We start from the raw sequence: 23088 nt of genomic DNA, 5'->3' as shown, positions 1-23088 counted from the left end.
TATTTTACTTCAAACAATGTAAAAATAATTTTATCTTTGTTTTTGGACTTTAGTGCCATTATAGAAATAATAAAAATAATTTGAAGAAAAATTAATACAAGTCTAGAGTGGCTTTCTCTGCAAGATATTGAGTATAATTAAATTAGGGCAATCTATGCATTTCAGGACTTCAGTTAAGATTGTTGAAATCATCTGTTTGATCAAGTTGTGTTTTATATTTTGACACTAATTTTTTAAACTCCAGATGAACTAAATATGTTGCAATAGCAATATTCAGAACAAATAATGAAAAAAATCAGAAATGTACTTCTAGAGGTCTGTATAATAGAAAATATTGAATAGCACATTAATTTATTAGTATCAGAGGACACTAGAGAATATGAATCACGGTCACGGTCCTCCCGTTGTTCATCGATTTGCTCGAGCAGGCCCAGTAACGTCTCCATCATGAGACTTGTTACTGTGTTTGGCATATCGAATACATCACGGGTAGCTTGCCAGGCTCTGCCGTGCGGGCGAGATAGTCTAGGTAGCTTGCCGGGCTCTCCAAGAGGGGCGGAGGAATCAAACTCGGGTTGGCCATGTTGGCCGCTTGTAAGGCAAATGCCCTACCGCTGTGCTATTGGTCCAGCCCAGAGAATATGAAAATATGTGAAAATAGTTCACATTGTATGCACTTTGTAAGTACATTTTTATACTTGAATCTAATTTTGATTCTTTCAACAGTCATTCATAGATGAGTGGGCAGGAAATTTTAGTTGTGTTGTATAAACGAGAAGACATTATGCTATTAGAGGCTAGTTTGTTTTATTAATGAGAAATTTTGATAATTCATAGTATCCCAATAATATCAGACAAATCAATAAAAGCAAACATGAGAATCTATATCAAGTTTTCTAATAAAGAAAAAGTTAACTGAATAATTATTTCCAATAGTTCATAGACTTTTCATAATATTAACCAAATCAACATAATCAAACAGAAAATTTGTATTAAGTTTTCAAATTAAAAAAAAAGTGAACTGTATCATTGTTTCCATAAAAACGAGGTGTTGAATTCAATTGACTTGAAACAAAAGAAGGAATCAAATTTGTACCATCGTTTTTTGTTTTTTCTAATCTTGAAGACTTTTAAAGTATCTGATATCTAAACTCTTTGTTTTTAATGAAACTTATATAATCTTATCAACTATGTGCACAGTAGTGTTTTTTTGAGTAGGTAAATTCCAGAAATTAATCAGATTATTTTGAGGATAAATGCACACAAATATAAGCAAAATGAAACAATCCATGATAAAGTCTGAAGAATAATTCAGAATTATTGTAGGAGTTTCTATTAGAAACTGTAATCAACCAACAGCTCATAAATGATTAAAAAAAATCTGAGTTGGACTCATGCTACTGGGAAGGTGAAACAAATGCTGAATAAAGCATAGGCTTATGTGAATGTATGATTGGGTCAAGGGTAATGCATTTTTTACTAGTGTATAATATTTATGAAACTAAAAGGATAGGTTGTGCTGAATATTGTAGGAGGATTTGGGAGGAGCAATTATACTTGATAGAATATGTAGACAGGAGATTTAATCTCACGACTGTGGGCAAACTAGATTGGAAATAAAGCAATATTTGAAAGAATCGATCATTTTACTTCCCATCTTCAATTGAGTTATGCAGTGATTATCCACATTTTTAATTTCTTTATTTGACATTTTGCCAACATCTATGACCACATAAATCACATTTTATTTTAGCTCTTAAAGTTTCTTGCCACTAAGCGAATTCTGATTATATTATGAGAAGCCTATTATTAGACATATTGTTTCTTTTTTATGTGCACAAGTGAGTTTATTTGGATGTTCAAAGTACATAAACTTTGTTAAGACTGATAAATTTTAGAAATCAATGTAGTGAGATGTTTGTATTTGATTTAGTCCAAAAGATACACGAAGAGAGGCTTTCTAAGTTATATTGTGCTGAACCACCTCTTACCAAGCCACCAGTTTTCTGGTATATGCCACTTTTGCTAAATTTCACAGATAACACAAGAAAATGTAGAACATTTCTGTAAATATAACACTCCAATAATTACTTCAAGCACAGTATACACGTCATCATATTCATTTGCCATTTTCATGGTGGCTTGTCCTTTCTACATTTTATTATTCATTTATGATAGCTATTATAGGCCTTTCAGATCCTATTTTACTCTCCTGAGGAAAATTTATGTCTATTACAGGGCTCTTATGAGAAGACCCAAAGATAGTTATTGCGAAAACCCTGTGAAATGCTATATTAGTACAGTGATCGTTGGCAGTAAAAGATGTCCAGTTGTTTCAGAGTTCCCCTTGGTGAAGATAAAGCAGCAAGTTACTCCTTGTGAGGTTTTCTTTTCACCCAAGACAACCAAGTAATTTTTTGACATGGAGGTTAGAATGCATACATTAACACAGTTCTTCAAATAGCTTTCTTTGGAAAGGTCAGAAAAAAAGCAAGAAAGGAGTATAATATGCATTTACAAACAGATGTGTGAATGCAGCATAAAACTCTATTGAAGAATTTTTCACAGGATATACTAATGACCAACTTTAAGAAAATAAATGGCGTGGTCTGAGATAGCATAAAGTACTTATGTCAGTGTTTCACCTGAGAAATGAGAATGTAAGCTCCTCTCGGGAAGGATACTGTGCTATTTAATTCACTATGTAAGTACAGAATAAGTATGTACACATAATCAATAATCAATATTTGATACACAAACAAGAATTTCTACACTATATGTAAAGGTATTCATGAGTTAACAATTATTATTTTTCCCTTGAGAATATATGTTTTGTTTTTTATCTGTTTTTGTTAAGAAACTTGACTTGCCATAAGAGAATGGCATAGATTTTAGTCCACATAAAAGTTAATCACCCCAAATATCTGCAAATTTCTTGTTTTACACTTTTCTTCACTCCAAGAAGCTAGTAAATGTTTCTTTGAGCCGTTATATCTTTATTGCTTTCCCTAAACCCCTGTAACCGATTGTATAATATCAAAACATTAAACATATAATTTTTTCCTAGAATCTTTGCAAAGTCATTGATGTTAAACTTAATATTCCACAGTGACTAGTATAGGAACTCCATATTTGAGCTGGAATAAAAGAAACAAAAATAAAAAACATTAATGTTATGTCTAAATTTTCACTTAAGTGAAGAAAATTTTGCTTTTTATTTACTGCTTTTGTTTTTTGTTTACTATTTTTCTAAAATAATATAAAATAATAATATAAATAGTATAAAATAATATAAGTAATATAAATGATGCAGAGTTAGTTCTGGAGATTTGTTTTACAATTGTATACAATTTGATATAAAATTGCAACAACTATCTCCTTATTAGCAAAGTTCTATCAATTACAACTCATAAATTATTCATGGATTCTAAAAAGAAATGTAAAATTACTTTTGTACAAAGGTAGACCTTTGCTTGAATTCCATCCCATAACTCACTAGCTATATAATTTTTTACTCTAGTCTAAAATTCCTCATATAATAGAAGGAAATAAAGCAACTGCAGTTAACAATGTTACTGGATTTTTTTAAAGAATCATAGTAGATTTTGTTCCAAAGCAGTTCTTAGGAAATATTCCAAATTCATACATATGTATCATTTCTTACAGAAACCTTTAGTACAACCCTACAACACACCGTCAACTTCACTAATATCTTGTGAAAAGAAAATTAAATGGTAAAGAGAAACTTCAGCACTATTTAAGTTTTATATACATGTGAAATATTATTGCAGGCAGTCAAATGTTATGTTCCTGATCCTTATAACTAAACACTAGAGTTTGTTGCATTAAAAGCATGGCACTTTAAGTTTACTGCATTGCTTGCGTCATTGTAGCTTACTGGTTATTTCTGACTTTTTACTATGTATTCACTTATACATTATAATATCTTTAAAGACTATAAAGAAATAGGCAAAATTGACCCATCAAGGATCAAATCACTGTGAAATTTAAGCAAAACAAAAGTCCCAAACAGATTAAGTGAGGAATTTAACTCAATCTTTCACCACTATTACATTTCTGTAAGTGACTGCTTTTATATTTTGTGGAATGAGAGGAGTTCTGAGGCTCCTCTGGGTTAGGGATTCAGGAGTTAGTACTAGTGGGTACTGTGAAGGACTGAGGATCAAACCAGGGTCAGCCACAAGCAAAGCAAGTGCTTTAAATAATGTGTTATCTCTATGGCTCCTCTACAAGCAATTTGATTGCTGATAGATAATTGACAAAGGAAAAGATCATGTAGGATCTAAAATGAGGAACTTCTTAAAGTGCTTGGCTGAGTTGAGTCATTGTTTTCTTCTGTCTGTGGTCTAAATAGTCAATGTTTTGTATTTCATTTTATCTCATCCCAAAGCTTTTTATGGGCCATATTTAATTCTGGTGATATGTTCATTTTTCATATATCTAACAGCTTGTGTCAGTCATCTTAGTTTTATTAGCTACCTTTAAATGCAATTCCCTGCAAGATGAAATGACCTGGGAACAATTGAAAAAAAAATTAATGCAGTGAATGCCACTGGGAGTGATTAACAAAACTAGCTATGCATCAATTGCAGATGGCCAAAGATACTGCTTGCCAAATGGAATTGGCTACATGTGAAGGATAACATATTGTTGAAACAGCAGGACTTGTGAAAGATGTAGAAACTTCAACAGAACGGGCATGGACAGATGCAATGTTACCCAGATGCAACCAACGTGGTATTCTCATATACCTTCAGTTCATTGCTATTTGGTTCAAATTAGGTATATGTTAAGCATTTTAGTATACTAAATCTCAAAAGACATTTCCTAAAGTCATTAAATCTAGAGTTCCATAAATCTCTTCATTACTAATCACTCTGGTTAAATTTTTATCTTTATGTCATTTCAGTAAGAACTTTTTCTAATATAGTTATATAACAATGCACTGTAAACATTTTCCAGGACACTGTCATCATAACTTATCATTGCCAATTAATAATAAATCTTCTTTCTTAATCAAAGACAATCAAGAGACCAACCTACAAAAGCCTTTTTCAATTCTCTAAATTGCTGTTTTAAAATTCAAAGATTTATATTACCCTCTAAACTTCATCTATGAAACACATTTAAAAAATACAAAAATTTCCTTGATTAGAATACTTTTTATAGTCAAAGATATACATCACCCAAGATAATGGGGTTTTTGCTTGCTTTTAAAAGACATATTTATTGAAAGATTTTTGACTCTATATTGCTTTTGAACATCGTGATATGAATATTTTCTAAGTAGATTTTATTGGCAATATTTAACTGTGTATCAACATTAAATTCAGTGATATTTATAGCAGAGGGACAAACAAAGCTGTATGTAGATTTTTTTGAATAGAAAACATAAACACTATACACTAGTATTCATCTATTTTTACTCCTTAGAACCTGAGTACAATCTCAAAAGACTAGATTTAAATTGCTTATTAAATTATACCTACAAGTGTTACTTCTTAATCATAGTGACCGAATAGCTTCTATTACTCAGTGGACATATCACTTAAGCCAATGCCTTTCATAGCACAAGCTCAACTATTTTAAAAATAATTGTTACTGAGCCAGCCAGTATTCCTACAGTAACTTGAAGATTGGAAAGTGGCATTGGGGATATTATTTCTGTTCGTCTGGGTTATACTTTCTAAAACTAACATGATTGATATCAAAAGGCAGTTTATACCATTGCAAAACAATTTTCTGGGGATAATTCATCTAAACTGCTTGCACTTAACCCTTTCAACCTGATGCCTGGGACATTCACTAGCTATTGATTGGTTTGCGGCAACACTCAGAACTTACAGAACATTGAACATTGTAATTCTTATCTCATTTTTCACTATGATATCATAAGAGTTCCTTTAAAATCTAATTTAATAGACAAATGACACATACATACCAGACTATCAACACATACAAATTCAATTTGCTGTCTCGAGTTCCAAAATATAAGTCAACTAAATGTATTCTCTAAAGAACCAGAGAGAATTATTTCATATTCCTTGAAGGTAATCTACTACTAATGTGTTCACATTAAATACAGGATACATCTTAATCTTGTTGCCAATTCAATGAAGATCACACATATGCTTGTAAAAATTAAAATTTGTTAACTGCAATTTGATTTCATTTTTATTTTGGCCGTTATCCATCCGGGCTGGTTTGAAAATTAAAACGAACATAAAACTTTTTTCTCCATAGTTTTAACTACCACATCAAGCTTGTATACTGTCAGCCAAATACTAAACCTTTTCAAACACGTTGGGTAAGGAATTTTTTTTCTGCTCCTGGCTTTTTCTAGAGATATCGCTCACCTTCTTACACCCATTATCAACTCCTCAGTAGCATTTTGTGTGTCTTTGGCATATTCAACTCTCTGTGACATGAGTAGATATGCCTCCTTGTCACCTAAATAGGTATTTGCTCAAAACATCTTATAATCTTAAAATCTTAAAATCTCATGATTTTCTTTAATGCTTCTAGGAACACTAAAGAATAGAGACATTTTGTGATTTCAAGTGTCTATGAGTTCAAAAATAATAGTTATTGATGGTCTTAAAATGTGGTCTTAAAACATTGATTCTAAAATATGTAGGGAAACATTAAATAAGCATGAAAGATAGCACAGCGGGTAGGGCGTTCGCCTTACACGCAGCCAACATGGCCGACCCGAGTTCGATTCCTCCGCCCCTCTCGGAGAGCCCGGCAAGCTACCGAGAGTATTTGATATGCCAGACACAGTAACAACAAAGTCTCCAATGGAGACGTTACTGGGCCCGCTCGAGCAAATCGACGATCAACGGGAGGGCCTTTATCTTTACCTTTAACTACTGTAGTGTTAGATTGGCAAAATATAGAAATGTAAAGACATGATAAAGATAAGAATCTCTGTAACTTAGTTTTATGGAATGAATCCATGGCACTGAATAACAGCAAAATCCTCCACCCCTGTTTTACAGATGAGTACTGATGCATTTAAAAATATGATCATTGTAACATTATTGCTAGTGTTTAGGTCATACTGAACGTAAACATGTTTATAAATTAGTTTTATTTCAAGCCCAGGTTAGAGGAAATAATATAAAATAGCCTATACACATTTATCCATCTAGTGTAATTTTAACTGCTGCAAATTATCAGAGACTACTTCAAAGAATATTGTTATTCAGAATTGCTTATTAAATCAGTGTATTCTAAAAATTGCTTATTAACTCATTGTTTCATATTTTAGGCATTCTATTTTGAATTGGCAAAGATATCTTGGTGAGCCAAAATTCTCTAGTAAATCTATTTTTAGCAATATAAAATATATTTTATATAAAATTTAAAATATATTCCTGCTATACTTGGAATATTCAGAATTTTAGATAGACTTGAAAAGATAAAAAGAGATTATACTTGATGGCCTCGCAGTATCTGTATTGCAAACCATATACTTAGAGAGTAAAAAGAAGAATGTGTGCCATTGAGACAGAGATTGGGAGGGGTGGGGGGAGTGCTGGGAAGGATTCTGGGGACATTGATGGTAGAAAATGTACACAGGTGGAGGGATGGGGGTTCGATCATTATCTCACTGAAACTCAATCATTGAAACTTTGTAACTGTATCTCACAGTGATTCGATAAATAAAAATAAAAATAATTTTTTAAAAAGAGATGATGCTTTACAAAGGCATTTATAAAATAGAAGAAAACAAAGTTTTCTCTTAAAGTGGTAAGAACATCTGTCTAACAATTCTAAAATTAATTTATATTTGATTTCACATCATTTTATGCAAGGAATGGATCAAATTGCAATGAAGTTCTTTCAAGGACAACAGAAGAATTAAAAAAAAAACCACTTTATTCCTGAAGAAGTAGCTCAAAGAGCTGGAGTGAATACTTTGAATGTAGGAGACCTTAGTTTAATTCCTTGTAACAGAAGTTTTCATGAACACCCTGGGAATTATTCTAAACAACTTATCTTGGAGGAGCCACTTAGTACTATTGTGCATACCTAAAAATCAAATAAACAAAAATAATAAAGCTATTTCATTTAAAAAATGTATCCCCAAATAAACAACCATCAATTGCTGCCACAGTTGTCAGTGACAGATGTTGCTATGCATTCTATATGTGCACCGCTTATTTAAGTTAGTTGAACAATTTTTATTTAATTTTATGAATAACTCATAAAATTTGAGAATAGAAATTACCACTTTTCAGTTGGTAAGAGATATTTGCAGTCACTTTTTATTAAGTCCCTTTTAAATAAAGCATGTCAAAATCAAGTGTTTAAAATCTGGAAAGATTTTTTGAATGTTTTGATTTATATTTTATGATAGACAACATATCATATGTCATGTAACAAACATATTATGTGCTCTGTGTGTTGGCAGACAGGCATGAATAAACCATAGACTAAGCTTTTCAAGATGTGTACAACAGAGTGAGAAACAGTGAAGTAAATAGAAAGTACAATATAATATTCATGTTAAAATATGGTTGAAAATGCCAAGAGGAGAACAACTAACTCATCACAGAAAATAAAATTAAAATGTCAAGAAGGAATAGCATTTTGTTGCATCCTGAAGGATAAGTAAAATCTCTTTAATAAATAATAAAATGAAATGCTAGGTGGGGGAAAAGAATACAGAAAGGCAATACGTCAAAATAAAAGCCACTAAAAGGTCTGTGAAAACTTATAGTCCACCTAGATTATAATAAAGTTAGGTATTAATTTGGGTATGAATTCAGAAATCAAATCTTTTCCCTGAACCAAATAATTTTATTCTGCTCAAGATATTCTTGCAGTGCAGTCATGAATATAAAAATAGTTATGGTATAGCAATAGTAATAATAGTGATCATCTCAGCCATGTCTTCATTAAACACTTACTAAGCATCAGCTGTTTGAGTTATCATAATCATCCTTCATTTGGAGTGGAAAGAACCTCAGCTTCCAGATTTTAAATAATGTACTCTATACTTAGTAGTAAGTTGTAGAGAAAATAGTTAAATCTCAGTCCTACTTGCAACTATATCACAGAATGTGTAAGTAAATAAATTATTTAATCTTATACATTTTCTTCATCTATAAATTGACAATTAAAATCCAATACTAAGATTATTATTATCAAGTAGAAAAGTGGAGAAGAAAAATATTTTGAGTAGGAGACAGTTTTCTGGCTGTCTTATATACAGCTCATCCCCATTTGATCTTGAGTGCTGTTTACTGTCACCTTACAGTGCTTAATGATCCCTGAACACAAACCCAGGTGTGGCCCAAAAGGAAGGAAGGAAGGAAGGGAGGAAGAAAGGGGGGAGGAAGGAAGGGAGGGTGGGAGGGAGGGAGGGAGGGAGAATTAAAGCTCTGTAAATGATAATATGTGGAAAAACTTCAAACATCAAAAGTGATGACATTAGGTAAACTCAAACTAGCAGCTTTGTGCTTATAGAGCTATTTGTTTATGAGAGAGAAATGGTTTTCATAATTCCTAGAATATAATCTCAACACATCATGGAAAGGTTAAATTGTGGCAAAAATACTACTCATTTAGAAAATACAAGGCTAAACATATCATACTCATATTAAAGTTTCCAGAATCTTTAGTATATGTTTAATGAATCTACAAGGACTAAAAGAGACTTGAAAATTAACCATATTCTCTTAACTGGAAACTATTATGGCACTATAATTTTATGAATATTCTTTGGAAGTTCTGTATATGATAAGTATTTGAAACTTCAGTCATCTATGTTTTATTAGTATGAAGATACATTTATTTTTGTATTTGTTTGGGGGTCACACTCAGCACTGCACAGGGCCTGCCCATAACTCTGTGATCAGGGATCCCTCCTTGAAAAGCTCATGAATTCTATGCAGTGCCTCTGCTCAAATCTGAGTCAGTCATGTTTGAGGCAAACACCAAAATACTTAATTAGTTAATAATGATTAATTAATGATTAATTATTAAATTTTAATTAATTTAATTATCATTAAATTATTAAAATAATTTAAGATGACTTAATACTCATTTTTAACTTTTAGAGTGATTAATTTATGGACTGAAAAATGTTATTAAAAATTTAGCCCACCCAAATTAAAGAAACATATTTGCAAGCATGTTGGTCCATGGTCCAGAGTTAAATACAGACTTTGTCTCCTACTAAAGAAACCCCATAGAGGCAGGGGGAAGGGGTGGGACCTGGGAGGGGGGTGGGGAGAGATACTGGGAACATTGGTAGTAGAAAATGTACACTGATGAAGAGATGGGTGTTCACACTCATTTGTGGAGTAGAGAATAACATAACGTGAGCCTGATGAGGCTGACACCCAAGGATAGTAGATACAAGGGCCAGGATGATTGTGCTATAGCTGGAAGCCTGCCTCATGAGCGGAGGGAGAAGGCAGATGGAATAGAGAAGGAATCACTAAGAAAATGATGGCTGGAGGAATCAGTCGGGATGGGAGATGTGTGCCTAAAGCAGATAATGGACCAAACATGATGACCTCTCAGTGTCTGTATTGTAAACCATAATGCCCAAAAGTATAGAGAGAGTATGGGGAATATTGTCTGCCATGGAGGCGGGGGGAGAGGGGGTATACTGGAGAGATCGGTGGTGGGGAATGTGCACTGGTGGAGGGATGGGTGTTTGATCATTGTGTGATTGTAACCCAAACATGAAAGCTTGTAACTTTCTCACAATGATTAAATAATTTTTTTTAAAAAAAGAAAGAGAGATGGGTTTTCAATCATTATGTGACTGAAACTCAAACATGAAAGTTTTGTAACTGTAGGTCACAGTGATTCAATTAAAGAAAAAAAAAAACAGTCTCTCATTACCAACTGTTTTTGTTGTTGTTTTGTTTTGCTTTGTTTTGTTTTCTGAGTCACACCCAGTGGTGCTCAGGGTTTATTCCTGGCTTTGCATTTAGGAATTATCCTTGCAGTGTTCAGGGACCATAAGGGATGTTGGATATGCCAGATATCTAATCTAGGTCTGTTTCATGCAAAGCAACACCCTACCTACCCACTGTACTATCTCTCCAGCCTCTCAAAATCAAGTGTTTCATGGGAGTTTCATTTTAGCTTTTTTACGTCTGGTAATTATATATGCCAATAAATTCAAAATAATCTTCCTTAGAATTTTGTACCAAATATGTAGACATTCTTTAGTATAAGGTTTATTGATAGAGGATTGCTGTTAAGATTGACGCTAGTACTGTGATCAAAATGTTACACACACTGGTACTGAGAAATAATGTCATGAATAATACATTGACTTTTCATACAGTCAGCCTGGGTTTGATCCGTAACTTCAGGTGTTTCTCCTCACCAAAAACAAAAACTTCACAGACACACAGACACACACACACGCACACACACACACATTGTTGTTGGTCAGTGTTTTAAAGGGCCATTTACACAGTAAGAGGAAATTTGGAACACTAATCACTATCACAATCACTATCCCGCTGTTCATCGATTTGCTTGAGTGGACACTAGTAATGTCTCCATTCATCCCTGTCACGTGCCACAGTAGCCCGATGGCATATTGGGGGCTCTTTCAGGGTCAGGGGAATGAGGAACATCATTGTGACTGTTTTTTGCATATTGGGTACGCCATGCGTAGCTTGCGAGGCTCTGCCATGGGAGAAAGCACTCTCTTGTACTTTTGGGCATTATGGTTTACAATACAGACACTGAGAGGTCTGCCGTGCGGGCTGGATACTCTCGGTAGCTTGCCACGCTCTCCGAGAAGAATGGAGGTTTGGGGGGCAGCCTCTAATCACCTTTCAGATGTTTTCAGTCAGGCATATATGCAGGCAGGATACTCCTGGCAGCCTGCCGGGTTCTCTGAGAGCGAGAACAAGACAATAAGAGGTTGCAAATGTGGTGCTGCATGCTTCCGGGAGCCTAGTTTTATAGTCTCTGGATCTTGGCTGTTGATGGGGTTACATGCCAGTTGGTGGGTGTAACTGTCTAGCTACTGGAAGATGAGGGATCTGGGTGGAGGAGGTCCAGTCCCAAACCTAGCAGGCTTGGAGAACTCAGCCCCTGGTCACGCACACCTGGGTTCCTCTGCAAGTTCCTAATATTTGGAATAATAATAATAATAATAATAATAATAATTAATATAATAATAATGGGATACTAATATTTTCTGAAAATAAGCCTGTGTTGATATTATTAAATTATGACTATCAGTTGCATGTAAATGGAAGGGGGTTCTTGAATTTTCTGTAGTTGGTCTTCTTCTATTCTGTATAGTCTGAATCAAACACTTAAACAGCAGACACAGAGAGAACATAGGGATACTTAAACATAGGGACATTGCATTATGTTACTATTCTTGAAAAACAAGAATAAGTGCCTAACTTGATGAAAGAGATTGTGACATGTCTATAATTGAGTAAAATTATAAAGGGAGAAAGAATATTTCTTAAATTCCTTCCTTTCATATATCTTTGTATCTTCATTGATAAACTGTATCATTATTAATACTTTTGTATTGAAATAATCAAAAAATTTGTTCTTATAAGATTATTTTGGAAGAGTTACAAAGGTAACCATTTGGAAAAAGCAGAGTTAAAAAATCTTCCATATATTTATTGAAGGGAAGTTATTAATTTTTAATGAAGATATTTTTAGAGCAATCTTTGTTTCAAACACACACACAAAGGAAAAAAAGAAAAAAACCTTAAGAAACTGTACAAAGAATTATCTTATTCATTTCCCTCACATCTGTAGTCTTCCTGATTATCAATAATCCTGAGTGATCTATTTATATAGACAGATAAATTTTCATCAGCACATCATAGTTAGTCAACATCTATATTTTATGGTGCTCTTCATATTTGATAACTGTTTTATGGGTTTAGACAACAGTTTAACAATATATATAATTATCATCTTGATAATCTTGCAGAATTTCACTGTGAATCTTCTGTGTTCTATTTACTCCTTTTTCTCTTTTACTTTGAGACCACTTATACTGTATATATAATTTTGAATTTTCCAAAATATTTCATAATATAGAACTATGTATATAATTTGAATTCTACAGTATATTTACATAATAATAGTATTTCCCCTTCTATCAGAAAATAAAGGTGAACCTATTTGCTATGACTTGATGGGTTAACTTAATTATTTTGGTTTTGGATTTTGGGCCACCCATGGCTTTTCTCGGCACTTATTCCTGACTCAGAACTCAAAGATCACTCCTGGAGGGCTAAGGAACCATAATGGGCAAGCATCTTACCCACTGTACTATCTCTCCAGCCTTTAATTGATAAACTCCATACTTTGATGGTCTTCCTTATTTTAAGTTAACTTTTGGGCCTTACAACATGCAAACGGTCTTCAGTGTAATTAATGTAAATAATATTTGTATGCATTTTTGTACACACACAGAAAGAAAAACATCAAAAACCTACCAAGCTTCTTTCTTAATATATACAGACTTTTTTTTTCCTTTTTGAGTCACACCGGTGATTCACAGGGTTTACTCCTGGCTTATGCACTCAGGAATTACTCCAGGCAGTGCTCAGGAGACCATATGGGATGCTGGGAATCAAACCTAGGTTGATCAAGTGCAAGGCAAACACCCTAACCACTGTGCTATCACTCCACCCCCAATATATACAGACTTTGTCAAATGCTATTTCTTCATCTATTGACATGATTATGTCCTTGCTAATTTTCTATCTATTTTTGACAGAGAGGTGTTGATGTCTCCAGCCATAATAGTGAACAAAATTATCTTTGCTGTTTTTTAAGTTTTTTGAATCACATAATTTTATGTTTCATTATTAGGGAAATATTAAGAGTTGCCTTCTTTGTACTAGATTAAGAATGTTAAAAAACATAAAAAATTTATTCTTATTGTTTTGCTTTTTTCTAATAATTATATTGCCACTTTTTGGACCAAGTAATATGGAATATATTTGCTATATGCCTGCCAATGGAAGAAAAAAATAAAGCCTAATTTACTCATGTATGACATAAAAGATATTATTAGCACAAATATGTTCAAATACAAATACAATTTAATGCAGTATGTTTTAGATGTCAGAGTTAAAACATATGTAAATGTAAATGAGCATAGGCAGCATACTATATTGTGTTCAATGATTTGAATTTCCTTATTTACGTAGGTTAAAATCATACAGCAATTCATCATCACGAACTGACTTTTGTTGATTTATTTTCTGATATTTCCACCCGTGACATATTTGATATGCCAAACATAGTAATAACAAGTCTCACAATGGAGAAGTTACTGGGTCCACTGGAGCAACTCAATGAACAACTGAAGAACAGTGCTACAGTGCTAACTTTTGTTGAAGCAAGCAATATGAAACAAATTTGTCATATGCCTTGCAAAGGGACAGGCTGGGGAATAGCAGAGCCTCTGAGGACACTGTGGTGGGATTGTTGTTGCAATATTGTATGCCTGAAACAATCTTATTACGAACAGCTTTGGAAATCATGGTGTCTTAAAAAAAATTAAAGACCAAAAAGAGGGAAGTAATAAACATGTTAATCTTTTAGTACCTGTATTGCAAATGAAAGAGAGAGAGAGAGACGGAGACAGAGACAGAGACAGAGACAGAGACAGAGACAGAGACAGAGACAGAGACAGACAAAGAGAGGGAGGGGGGAGGCATCTAGGGAACTGGGAGGAGATGGGGTATGGAAGGAGAAAAACTCCAGACATTGGTGGTGGGAAATGTACATTGGTGAAGAGAAGGGTGTTGGAACATGTATGACTGAAACCCAATTGTGAACAACTTTGTAACTCTGTATCTCAAGGTGATTCAATTTAGAAAACGGAGGGCAGTTGACACTGGTGTTGGATTGTTGTGCAATAATTCTATGCCTAGGACTCACTTATCAATGACTTTAAATATTTTTTTAGAAAGGAAGTCTGAATTTAAAACGCCATAAAAGTAAGAAATTAGGTGTAACAGAGAAAATTCAGGAAGCAATTGATTCCAATGAGTTTAGGAATATATATCAAGGAATATTAATTTAAGGGAACACTAGCTATATATCCAAGGAAAAAGGCATGATGATACTTGTTTTTAAACAAAAAATTCTTAGGAAAACTAAGTCACATTCTTTTATTTGTAATACTTTACAAAATCCTCAAAGTATAATCATAATGGAGATTCTAAAAGATGATAAACTTCGTAATAACTGGAAAATCGATTCCCCCAAATTATGAGCATTCAGGACTGGAATGTAGTAGAGTGGGTAGGGCATTTACCTTGCATGTGGCCAACCCAAATTCAATCCCTGGCATCCCATATGTTCCCCCTAAAACCATCAGAGGTAAGTCCTAAGTGCAGAGCTAGGAGTAATCCCTGAGCATCTCCAGGTGGACCCAAAAAGCAAAATAATAATAATAACAAACATCCATCTTACAAATTGGAGAAAAAAAAAACACTGATGAAGAGAAATAAGGAATATTATGAAATGGACTGTGATAAAGAGGGAGATATTTCTAAGAATCATTACAAAGAAAGTTTTTAACTCACTTATTCTTCCTTTGCACACTGATGAATAGATTTTAACTCTCTTGGAGCTACATGTTTCACATTTTGTAAAATCCAAATTAAGTATGTGTCTGCTTTCATGAACTACTAGATTATTATTTTTACTGAAATCACAGCATGATAGTTCTAAACCACGACAGCTTTATTAAATCACTTGGATTAAGTTCTAGTTCTGTTATTTGTGAACTGCTTTTTTTTAATCTGTAAATTAGAACACACTTCCTTATTTATATTCAACTGCCTCCTTAGTGGAGACTTTATGAAGGTAAAAATTGCTACAATTTTTAAAGCAAATGAGCCCAGTTAAAAGTTGTTATTAGTAGATTTTAGGTTTGTATATGACTTTAACATGAAATACAAGTTCAGGTTCCATCTATATCTGTATTGTCAAAGTCAGATGGGAAGACAGATAGCTGTGTAATAAGCTCTGACAATTTACACAATTAGTCATCTAAATTAAAGTTTTCAGAAATTTCATTGTGTAATCTGTTTTTCACAGTTTTTATTGCATCTTTATCTAAAATATAAATTAGCTATTATAAATATCATCATTTTCTATATTTTATAGACATTTAGATATAAAGATTAATTTTATTTAATTTTATATAGTTTATCTATTGTCTCTTATTATTGGACCAACTAAAGGAATTAAAGGAGAGTAAAAGAAGATTGCCTGTAAGAATTTTCCTATTTTCTCTGGTTATCCTATTCTAAGAAGATATCCCCTAAGTATAACTAATAACTCGGCAATTCCTTAGGCAAACTTGCTATATAACCAAATCAATTTTTTCAAGCAGTTTTCGATCTCATTTAGATAAGATATATTACTCTAAGATCTAGACGTCTTTTTGGATTAAAGAAAATTATGTATTTCAGAAGATTTTCGGGCCTCATCGCACACAAAGATTTAATTATTATATTTGTCAATAATACTGTTACTGGGTTCTTATTGAGGCCAGTATTTTTCCTTCTCACCTGACTGTAGGCAGTGTAATTAGAATAAATTTATTATTTTATTAGTTTAGGTATAATAAAAAAGGTAAAGGCCCTCCCGTTGATCGTCGATTTGCTCGAGCGGGCCCAGTAACGTCTCCATTGGAGACTTTGTTGTTACTGTGTCTGGCATATCGAATACTCTCGGTAGCTTGCCGGGCTCTCCGAGAGGGGCGGAGGAATCGAACTCGGGTCGGCCATGTTGGCCGCTTGTAAGCTGGATAGCACAGCGGGTAGGGCGTTCGCCTTACAAGCGGCCAACATGGCCGACCCGAGTTCGATTCCTCCGCCCCTCTCGGAGAGCCCGGCAAGCTACCGAGAGTATTCGACATGCCAGACACAGTAACAACAAAGTCTCCAATGGAGACGTTACTGGGCCCGCTCGAGCAAATAGGTATAATACTAAGCTAAATTTTAACAACATTTTTAAGTATAAGTAGTTTTGATAAAATTAAAAACAAAAACATAGCATTTAAACCTAATAACTTCTTGAAAAAGTTAAAATATAGATTTATTTATTTGGTAATATTCTAGTATGAACCAGTAATTTCTGTAAAGGCGTTGTCTGATGCCAAGTTTTATTGTTCGTTCAGAAAATACTTAGCAATTTGCTTCTTGCTTGTCTCTCCCGACTCTAGTCCTGATTCCCTGGCTATACTCTCTCACTTCTAGTTGACCCAAGAGAATATCTTGTGTATGATTTTATGACTTTGATATTTCCCAGTGTAAACACTCACTGCAGTCTGTATGTGTGCTGATGCCATTTTTGGTCTGATTTAAATAAAATCCTGTTTAAGAAAAAAAATGGAAGGTACTGGTTGTCATTTTATTTGATTTATGAATAAATGCAAGTTTTTAATTTTATGGTTGAATTATTACTTTGCTTCTTTAGTATCCAAGTGAAAAAATTTAGCCTAATGATGTCTTCATCTCCTGAGTTTTGTCTTATTTCAACATAACAATATTTTCCCCTTCCCTCTCATTTTTACATCTAAATGAACAGTACTGTTCAACCCTGACATGTTTTTCTACTTTGGTATCACTGGTGCACTGTATTGATAGAAGGGAATTAAAGATAATGCTGTGTGGGAAAGAGATCTGTTGGCGGATTATCAGTAAACTTGTGCCTGTGAACCTGACTAGGAATGAATCACAGGAGCCTTTTCTGCAATAGCTATCCAGATATGGTAGAAATCATTATTCTGAAATAGTAGTAAGACAAAAAGAAATTTGTTCTCACATTGTGCCACAAACACCCACACCCCTGCCTCCATGAAACATTTATTCCTTTTCACAATATTTGTTAGAGGAAGTCTTAAAGCAATATCTCTTACGGTAGAGTTCTTAAGTTAGTACATAAGTTCATATAATAAAATATTTTTTGAATGAGATTTCAACTCTTTAACAAATACTAATAGCTATTTAAAATTGAACTTGTCTCGTTAAAAATTAATTTTACCAACTTATGCAAAGACTATGTGACACAAGAAAGTACAAAAACTTGCTTCAAAGTGAATATGAGTTTATAACTGCATATAATATGGATATAATCAAAACATTCCAAAAAAGATTAAATTAGCCTCCATAGGTGGTCAAGTACTTTTTCCTATAAGGCCAATAGCAGTTGTGTCTTTAGTTTGCTATTTAGAAGAGGGAGATAGTAACTGTATTATTTATTATGACATTTAAGAGTAATTTATTGGTTATTGTTTATTGACATTTATACATATATAATAGCATACATTTGAAAAGTTATATACAAGAAATTATATATGTTATGTACTTAAAAATGATTGCTTTCAAAAAGAAATAGGAAGTGGAAATGGAAATAAAAGGAACAAACAAGTGATTAGTTGCTATAAATTCAATTTCTTCCACTTGCTACTAAAAAGACAATACATGAAAATCACTTTAATATAAGAATACCTCATTAAATAAAAATATATCATGCACTGTAGCACTGTCCACTGTAGCACTGTCCTCCCGTTGTTCATCGATTTGCTTGAGCGGGCACCAGTAATGTCTCACAACAAATTGTGAGACTTGTTACTGTTTGGGGCATATCGAATAGGCCACGGTTAGCTTGCCAGGATTTGCCATGCGGATGAGATAATCTTGGTAGCATATGATTATTTATATATACATTTGACAAATGAAATAAAAACTAAAGGACAGATAGAAAGCATTATAGAAACTGACCAAAACCTCAAATAACGTCCTAAATATAATGCTAATTTTAGTTTATTAAACTTACGCTCATTGTATTTAAAATTATCTATTTTTCTAAAAATAGAAAACAAAAATTTATCAAAGGTCAAAAAAACTTTGATATTTAACTCAATGGGCTTGAATAAATGTTTTTTATGTAGAAGGTTTCTTCTTGACACTCAGCAAGAAATGACTCCTGAGCACTGCCAGTGGCAAACCTTCATTAAGCACTGCCAGTGGCAAACCTTCATTTCCTGAGATTTGCTTGGTCTGGCTCTAGAACTGAACCAAAACAAACAAATAAATCCAAAAAATTATCTTAATTAAATTCATAAATGTAAAATTAAGCTCACTATTGCATATTGCTATAGTAATGTAGAAAAAATACAGACCAAAATGTTTGATAGATATATAGAGCAATATTTTTTTTTTGTCTTGGACTACTTCAAGCAGAACTCAGGACTAATTCTAGCTCTGTACTTAGTTATCAGTCCTGGTGTAGCTCAGGGAACCATATGTGGTTCTGGAGATTGAATCTGGGTCAGCTGCATGCGAAGCAAGCACCCTCTCTGCTGTACCTGCTGTACTCAGATATATTTAACAAAATTAGTAATGAACATTTTTCTGTAGTTTCATTTTTTTTCTTAAATTTTTATTAGTGAAACACCATGAGGTACAGTTGTAGACTTATGTGGTTTCGGTTTTAATTCAATGACCACAAGCAGTCATTGAAGCCCTAGCCAATCAGGGCATTCAAATTCAACACATCAGGATCCTCCATGAGCTGTATTACGGATTCACTACCAGGATCTCACCATTCTACAAAGAAATGATCATCGATGTCAAGAGAGGGGTTCGCCAGAGTGATACCATTTCACCGAAACTCTTCAGTGCCACGCTCAAGAACATCATGCGATGACTGGAATAGGAAGTAATGGGAGTGAAGATAGACGGTCGGCGACTAACTACCTCTGCTTCACTGATGACATCATTCTAAGAACACCAAACATTTGCCAAGTGGCACAAATGCTGGCCGACTTTGACCGTGAGTGTGGAAAGGTAGGACTACAGCTGAATCTTACGAAGACAATGTTTATGAGAAACAGCCTCATTCTTTTTTTTTTTTCCCTTTATTGTATTTTATTTTTTTTTAAAGTTGTAGATTTACAATTTTTTGTGCTTTGGTTTCAATTACACAATGATCAGATACCCATCCCTCCACCAGTGCCCATTTTCCACCACCATGGATAATATCCCTCCCACCCCCATCCCCCCATCCCCCCTGTCTCTGTGGCAGGGCAATCCCCTGTGTTCTCTCTCTCCTTTTGGGTGTTGTGGTCTGCAAAAGAGGCATTGAGTGGCAAACATGTTCAGTCCATAGTCTACTTTCGACATGCATCTCCCCTCCTGGGAGGATCCTCCAAACATCCTTTATTTGGTGCTCCCTTCTCTATCTGAACTGCCCTTTCCTCTAGGATACCCGGCTGGCCTCTAAGTTATGGGGTAATCCTCCTGGTGCTGATCTCAGCTATTCTTGGGTATTAATCTCTTACTTTGTTACTTTATATCCCCCAGATGAATGCAATCTTTCTATGTCTATCCCTCTCTTTCTGACTCATTTCGCTTAGCATGATACTTTCCATATTGTACCACTTGTATGTAAATTTCATGACTTCATCTTTTCTAAGAGCTACATAGTACTCCATTGTGTAGATGTACCAAAGTTTCTTTAACCAGTCATCTGTTCTTGGGCACTCAGGTTTCTTCCAGTTTCTGGCTATTGTAAAGAGTGCTGCAATGAACAAACAAGTGCAGATGTCACTTCGACTATACATTTTTGCCTCTCTGGGATATATTCCCAGGAGTGGTATTGCTGGGTCAAATGGGAGCTCAATTTCTAATTTTTTGAGAATCGTCCATACTGTTTTCCAGAAGGGCTGAACCAGTGGACATTCCCACCAACAGTGAAGGAGTGTCCCTTTCTCGCCACATCCACGCCAGCATCGGTTGCTTTTGTTCTTTTGAATGTGGGCTAGTCTCTGAGGTGTGAGATGGTATCTCATTGTGGTTTTGATCTGCATCTCCCTGATGATTAATGATGTAGAGCATTTTCTCATGTGCTTTTTTGCCATTCGGATTTCTTCTTTGAGAAAGTTTCTGTTCATTTCATTGCCCCATTTTTGGATGGGGTTGGATGTTTTCTTCTTGTGGAGTTTAACCAGTATTTTGTATATCCTGGATATCAACCCCTTGTCAGATGTGTATTCAGCGAATATCCTTTCCCATTCTGTAGACTGTCTTTGTATTTTGGTCACTGTTTCTTTGGAGGTGCAGAAGCTTCTTAGTTTAAGATAGTCCCATTTATCTATCTCTGTTTTCACTTGCTTGGCCAGTGGCGTGGCATCTTTGAAGATACCATTAGCTTCAATGTCATGGAGGGTTTTGCCAACTTTATCTTCAATGTACCTTATGGTTTCTGGTCTGATGTTGAGGTCTTTAATCCATTTTGATCTTACTTTTGTACATGGTGTTAGGCAGAGTTCTGAGCCTATTTTTTTGCATGTAGCCGTCCAGTGATGCCAACACAATTTATTTTTTTTTTCCTCTTCAAGCCCATATTTTCCTTTTAATATGTATCTAGCTTGCTTATCTCCATGATTTTTTTCCCCTTTATTTTATTTTATTTTTTTTAAAGTTGTAGATTTACAATTTTTTGTGCTTTGGTTTCAATTATACAATGATCAGATACCCATCCCTCCACCAGTGCCCATTTTCCACCACCATGGATAATATCCCTCCCACCCCCATCCCCCCATACTCTGCATTCTCTTCACCAGATTTGTCTTTTTTCCCCATCCATATGATGTTATAACAATACTTTTATCACTGCATTTAATTTTTTTTATTTTTATTTTTTTTATTAGTGAAACACCATGAGGTACAGTTGTAGATTTACAATTTTTTGTGCTTGGGTTTCGATTATACAATGATCAGATACCCATCCCTCCACCAGTGCCCATTTTCCACCACCATGGATAATATCCCCCCCACCCCATCCCCCCAGCCCCCCCTGCCTCTGTGGCAGGGCAATCCCCTGTGTTCTCTCTCTCCTTTTGGGTGTTGTGGTCTGCAAAAGAGGCATTGAGTGGCAAACATGTTCAGTCCATAGTCTACTTTCGACATGCATCTCCCCTCCTGGGAGGATCCTCCAAACATCCTTTATTTGGTGCTCCCTTCTCTATCTGAATAGCCCTTTCCTCTAGGATACCCGAAACAGCCTCATTCTTGACGCTCCATTCGCTCTCAGTGGAGCGACCATCTCCGAATGCAACAGTTATGTGTACCTAGATCGAGAAGTCAACATGATGAATGACCTGGCACCTGAGTTGCGCAGGAGGAAGAGAAAGGCTTGGAATACATTCAAGAACGTCGAAGAAATAGCTAAGAGGATGAAGAACCTCCAGCTCCGGGCAAATCTCTTCGATTCCACTGTTCTTCCTGCATTAACATATGCCTCAGAGACCTGGGCCCTATGAAAACAGGATGAGAACGCTATTCGGATCTCCCAAAGAGAAATCAAAAGAGCTATGCTTGGAGTATCACGTTTCACTCAAAGGAGAGAAAGAATCCGGAGTTCAGACCTCCATCAATGGTCAAGAATTAGGGGCGCTGTCCCTTTTGCCAAGGCGTCAAAACTCAGATGGGCTGGACACATAATGAGATTTTGAGACAACCGCTGGACTAGAGTCATTACTGAGTGGATTCCACGGAGCATCAAAAGACCGTGTGACTGCCCACCTACCAGATGGTCAGACTTCTTCATCAAGACCCTAAATCATCAGTTTGAGGCTCTCCATGTTCCTAGAATGAACAGACGCCATTGGGCTACACTAGCATGTGACAGCGACAACTGGAGACATTACTGGTGCCTGCTCGAGCAAATTGATGATTAACGGGAAGTCAAGTGATCAAGTGATCAGTTTTAATTTTATTGTTTTATTTTTATAATAAACATTTATAAGTTTGAAGAATAATTTTGAGGGAGTCCTTAGAAGTGGAGTTCAGGACAAGGGGCCCCTCTCGGTTTTTGACAACTAGACAGGCACTTCACTATTAGAGTGCTGAGGATTCGGTGCTTCTTGAGACCTTCAGTATCAGGGATAACCCAGCAATGCTGGAGAGGCCATGTTGTACCAGGTAAAGAGATAGTGTCATCTACATGCATATACATCCATGTAGTATCCCTATATTATTGAATAAGCAAAGATCATTTCAAAAT

The sequence above is a fragment of the Sorex fumeus genome, unplaced genomic scaffold (assembly GCF_029834395.1).
Source record: "Sorex fumeus unplaced genomic scaffold, SorFum_2.1 ptg000008l, whole genome shotgun sequence".
NCBI classification, from domain to species: Eukaryota; Metazoa; Chordata; class Mammalia; order Eulipotyphla; family Soricidae; genus Sorex; species Sorex fumeus.
The sequence above is the reverse complement of the archived record's forward strand: the minus strand, read 5'-3'. Positions refer to the sequence as shown.